Consider the following 6,384-nt stretch of genomic DNA (forward strand, 5'->3'; position numbering starts at 1 on the left):
AAACTGTTCACCATGTCCTCATGGCAGTCAGGGATTGCTGATGGTTTTAGCAGTAATAGGAGCAGAAAAGCTTTGTGGGATATTGGTCTATGTTGAGATGTGAACTGGAAGTGAAAATTTCAGTATTATTTGGATTATCTTTCCAGGAACTAGATTTCTCAAGCTGCTTTGTGGTAGATACTTGGAAGGAAAAGGAGCTATGTTGGAGACAATTAAGTGCAATATTCTAATGAAGAGTAATGAGAGGTGGGTGTGTCTCCAAATAAGTTATTGCATGTCTCAGTAAAGACTATAATAGTGACTATAATCACTATTTAAATGTGTGCATGTCACCAGGGTTTATAAAATATGATTTAAAGAATCATGTTCTCCATCACCTGTTTTTACTGGCTAAATTAACTTGCTAATTTTCATGTATTTATTCTTTCCTAGAAATTCATGTTCATATAGTATATCTAATATTAAAGATACCCGAGGTAAAGAAATCTGTGGATCTCACAAGCCAGTGCTTCTCCCGTGGGAATCACTTCACTCATTTAATGTCTCCTCCTGCCTTCTAAAGCTAGTAGTGCCCAGTGTGAAGAAACTCAGAAAATTGTTCTAGAACTAAAGAATTGTTTTGCATTTTCAATTAGCCTTGAGGTTTATTAAAGGAATCTTTTCAATTATGTCAACAAAAGCAAAACACCTGCACCTACTAGGAACAGAGGGTTGAGACATATTCTCAATAGCAGTCAGCTAGATCTCAGCAAAGACATGCAGCCAAGGGAAGCCCAACAGGGTCAGTCTGTGAAATCCTGCTGCTTGTCTCTATAGACAGAAGCCCAAGTCCCCTATTTTCTATTCAGCTCCAATTGTACTCCAAGATTTGCATTGAAAGTTTTTTAAGACTTTTCTCTGGGAAAATTTTAGAGCTCTCAAGGAGATAAAGAATTTGCAGTAGAAATGAGGCCATGATCCAAAAGCAGAGCTGCTGAGTGACCCAATTAATAAGGAAATAAGGAAGTGCTCGAATAAGGTCTATTTTTTTAAAGCTGGGTTAAGAAGGGATTGTGTACAATTGTGTGTGAGAAAGAAGGTAGAAATATAGAGCAGAGAGAGACCAAGAACACAGAAAAAATTACAGAATATATATACCAACAAATTGGAGTGTGGGAGAAATAGTAAGACATGTAGGCAGATCTGGCATCAGATGAAGGGAAAGACACACAGACAAAGAAACAAAAACATTTTGATTCATATATTCTTATTAAGTAGTAGTAAAATAATACACTGAGAATAATCAACCATACAGTCAAATATTAAAAACTATCCTTAAATATAGAGCTGGAGAGATGGCTCATGGGTCACGTGTTTTTGTTCAGAGAACTGGAGTTCAGTTCCCAGCATTCTTGTCTGATTGCCAACAGCTGCCTCTAATTCCAGCTCCTGGTAATCTGACTTTCTCTTCAGACAACTGGACACAAGACAGATAGGCAGACAGACAGACAGACAGACAGACACACACACACACACACACACGAGAGAGAGAGAGAGAGAGAGAGAGAGAGAGAGAGAGATTGGGCCCAGGCCTGCCATGGACTTTTGAAACCTCAAATTCCACCCCCAGTGACATACTTTCTACAACAAGGCCATATCTCCTAATCCTTCTAATTCTACTGAGGTGTTCTGTTTCCTGGTGACTAAACCTTCAAATATGTAAGACTATGGGACTATCTTATTCAAACTACCACAGCACCCCATGTCCAGCCAGTTAGAAGAATGCATGTCTAAGACCACAGAACATAGAGCAGAAGCTCATGTCGAAGACAAGCCCCCATATCAGTCTTGTTACTTCAGTGGGAACACAGAGGCGGTGAACTCTGAGATACATTGACCTCTTTCTCTTGTGCTCTTGAGATCTCTGTCTGGATGTCAAGGTCTGACTTCTCATGGAAACAGAAAGTATGCTTCATTTTGACAAGACTTTGAATATTAATGAAGCCCAGGTTTATCGTACACATTTAAGAATAATAAGAATACCTTCTTGAATGGTCTTTAATCATGATAACCATCACCAAAACCACATAAAAACAGCCAACTAAAATGAAAAGTGTAAATTTCTGTGTAATAACCAAAATCAAAACAATAATTGAATAAATAACCCTTTCTTTATCTTCCAATATTATTTTCATCCAAAAATTTGATTAGAAAATTAAATTAGGATTAAACTTTAAAGTTAAAATTCTTTTAAACACAAATGTAAATTAGTTTTTCTATGTGTCTGTGAATCACACCTAATGAAAGCCTGAATGAATTAAGTTTGAGCTGAGAATGCGCTGTCAGTATCAGGCAATATGCACTTGTGAGCTATCTTACCTCCTAGTGTCAAATGTAACATAAATGATTGATTGATGTTCACTGACTTATTAATTTTAGAGCCCTGAAGGAATTGGAGTAACAATGGAAAACCATTGCTTTATGAAACCAAAGAGGCAGTTCAACTCAAATACAATAACTGACAGGTTCCTCAAACAAAATCTGTCTTCTGTAAACATAGAGAAGAATTTAGGGGGAGAATGGGAAGGGAAAAGAACAGGGATAGCTTGGGCAATTGTCTGTCCCCATGCTAGTAAAAAACAAAATAATGGCAAATGACCGATATTACATAGCATGTATACCTCTGAAATTATCATTTTTTCGTAACCGAGGACCACTTGCAAGGCAAGCCCTGTACCACTTCTCTTCATATATTTTCCTTTTTTAAAATAAAACTTTCTATTTTTAAACAAGTCATCTGTCACTGAACATGAATTTCTAAATCCTGAAGCTGACATGTTTCCATCTGCATAATTCCCTGGAGAGGTACCCCAATCACTACATCTGTCTACACTAGAGCTTTTCTGTTCCAGTGCATGACTTTGTTCTCTTCATTTTTTCAGTAATTCTTAAAAATTAATTTGGCTATTTCAGATTAAGTTTCTGTGGACAAACATGCACAGTTTTGGGTTAGTATGAGTCCTAAAATCTGGTCAGTATGCCCAAAAATTCAATTGTGATCCTGATTCATAGTATATATGATAATTGCACAGATAGTTTTCGTTCAGAATTATAAAAAACTATATTCCTAAGTATTGGCCACTTAACACTCAAACCAGTGATATTCACATGACCCAGTTTTCATGGGCTCTTCCCTTCCACCACAGAGCAGGTGGTGTTGCTCTGTGTGATTGTATTTCTTCTGAGTGATGTGCACTGTTATCATTTTATGTTTCCTTGACAAATAAAAGCTATGCTGAGTGAGGTTTCACAGCTTAGTGTTCTTGTGGAACTCCTAACAGTAGAAATGGGGATGTCTCTGACTCTTTTGCCTGCTCTTGGAACCCTTTTCCTCCTCCTTGTTTCCTCATACAGCTCTGATATGAAGGTTTATGCTTAGTCTTGTTGCATTTTGTTATGCTATGTTCATTTGACATCACTGGGAGGCCTGCTCTCTTTTGAAGCAGGAGCAGTGGATCTCAGGGAGAGGAAAGGTGTAGGAGATGTGGTGAAATGGAGGGAGGGAAGGCTATTGTCAGGTTGTATTGTATGAGAAAATAAAAATAATAAAAAAGAGCATGGAAATTTCTCAAAACCACAAGCAATTAAAAGACAGCATGTGATAAAAGAATACTCTAGAAAAATGCTCATATTCAGCCTAAAGCTAGTACCATTTATCATGGGATAACCTGTGAGGTATAATAGTATAGATACCATAAGATGAAATGGATGTTAAAATACCAAATATAAACCAGTGGACAATTATTTCCTCCTAAGATATTATATAATGGAAGAGGTATGGGTTAGCAAGTAGGAGAGCAACTGTTCCAGAATGCTGGGATTTGCTTCCCGACACCCACAGCAGGCAGTTCAGGAATGCTTGAAACTCCATTCATAGTGAATCAATTGCCGTCTTCTGGTCTCTGTAGGCACCTCCATGAATGTGTTCGTATTATCGAATTGAATACAAATAAAATAAATCCTTAAAAACCCCATTATTATTATATGATTAATAAGAGCAAGTATGGCATGATAGTAAGGCTACATCGGAGTGCAGACAACTTTTCACTGACCTTTAATTATCTAAGTCGTGAATGTGGGTGTATTTTAAAATACTAATTATATTTAAAGCTAATCTGGTCTTGGTCAGTAAAATGAAGAGCAGAAATAGAATTAACAACCAAGAGGATTCTTCTTGTCAAAAGGAAAGCTGTGCATATGGTCTCTGACCTCTGTCTTGCTGTGACAGCCAAGGTAGAATCATCAAGATTGGTAATGACCTAGAGGTCACCTCAGATGTAGTCACTCTGGTGATTTGGGTCAGACGTTTAATCCAACCACTGCATATACTAAGAAGTCTGAGAGTCAAGACACTGTCCACAAAGGACATAGGGATACCTAAGCAGTGCCCCCAACTTGTGTATCAGAGACCGGCATGCAAGACTCCACAGTGATAGACCTGTCTTTGAACCATGCAGCAGTGTGAAATGTGAACTGTGTGTTGACTCTTTCAGAAGCATACACACACAAAGCAGTAGTTCAGTGATCTAAGACAGACTTGAAAAAGAAGCAGTCTTAAGAATCATTCCATGCCAGGCAGTGCTATTGCACTCTTTAATCCCAGCATTTGGGAGGCAAAGACGGGCAGATCTTGGTGAGTTTGAGGCCAGCCTGCAAAATGAGTTCAAGGACAGACTCCAAAACTACAGAGAAACCCTGTCTTGAAAAAAAAAAAAGGAAAATCAAAGCAAGCAAGCAATATGTAAATATTTATGCTCCATCTTCTGTCTCCTGATTAAGGCTGCCACATGCTCTGATGTGAGCTTAAGGGAACAGACATTTAGGAAGACATGCTGTGGAAGTCTGATGGAGGAGGGTCATCTTTCTATCTGTTGATTTCATTGGTTAAGCAATAAAGAAACTGCTTGGCCCTCATAGGTTAAAACATAGGTGGGTGGAGTAAATAGAACAGAATGCTGGGAGAAAGAAGCTGAGTCAAGGAGTCGCCATGATTCTCCCACTCCAGGCAGACGCAGGTTAAGATCATTCCTGGTAAGCCAGCTCGTGGGCTACACACATTATTAGAAATGGACTAGTCCAGGTGCAAGAGTTAGCCAAGAAAAGGCTAGATATAATGGGCCAAGCGGTGTTTAAAAGAATACAGTTTCTGTGTAATTATTTTGGGTCATAAGCTAGCCATGCGGGTGGCTGGGTGCCGGGGACGCAGCCCAGCTGCTCCTAATACAACAGAGTGGCGCCCAGCGTGGTAATGAACTCCACGTAAAACCTGAGAGAGCTTAATTTTAATCAGAGAAAAAAACAGAGTTTAACACAGCTTTTGGCTGTTAGTTGGTGGCGTGCTGTAGAGAGATTTCCTGATTCAGCATCAGCAGCAGAAAAAAACGCTGCGGCATTTTAAAGTGAGGCTTCCTGGGGCTGTGCTGCCAGCATGAACTCTGGCTTTAAAGCATTTCAATGGATTTTATGGGACTGGATGTTTGTGTTCCCTCTTGGGATTGGAAGGAGAGTGTTCTGAGACCGTGCCAATGGCTCAGTGCTCCCCACCTGTATCAGGCTTAGGCAGGCGGAAGAGCATGTTGTGTTTTCAGACTGCGCAGTGCTCTGCTTGTCAGATTTGGCTTTAACTTGGATGAAAAGAGTTTCTGTGCTACACGCTCAGTCTCAGAATTAAACTGCTGAATGCGGCTCCAATGTGGACTTGCTGTGTGCCTGGAACTGTGCTCAGCTCAGCAGCACCAAATGGATCTGAGGCAGGAGCTGCTGCTCCTTGCTGAACTGTGCTGACTGTGCTGATCAGCAGGAACTACCGTAATTATTGTAATAACAGCGCAGTTAAGGTTTCGACTGGGCAGGACACAGACGGTACTGTATTACCTGTACATGGTGCAACTTAAGTTTTTAAGAACTGCTTAACATTTTAAGAAATGCTCCTGGATAGTAAAAAAGATGTTACAGATTCACAATAAGACAGATTCAGACCACTAAATGAGTCACACTGTTGGATGAATGTACGTAGGCTTGGGAGAGAGAAGAAAAAGAATATAGAGAATAAAGTTAATGGCTTAAAAAAAAGGTAAAGTCTTTAAAGAGACAGAGTACAGATAGTTAAGAGATTAAAAGAAATAAAGAAAAATAAGCCATGTAAAAATGGAAAATTTACAGAGAGTCTGGATTATGTACATTGGGTTTTCTTTAAAATTTTTGACTGTGAAGGAGCTAAGTACAAAGACATTTCATTATATGGGTTGCCAAATGGAACCAGAGTGAGATATCATAAGGGTATTATGACTTCAGAATTTGGGTCTAAGGATATGATGCTTTGGAGAGGGTCTTCTTTTGTTTTCA

The sequence above is a fragment of the Microtus oregoni genome, unplaced genomic scaffold, assembly GCF_018167655.1.
Source record: "Microtus oregoni isolate MIOR12 unplaced genomic scaffold, Mior012 000000F_ref0000247, whole genome shotgun sequence".
Taxonomy (NCBI): Eukaryota; Metazoa; Chordata; class Mammalia; order Rodentia; family Cricetidae; genus Microtus; species Microtus oregoni.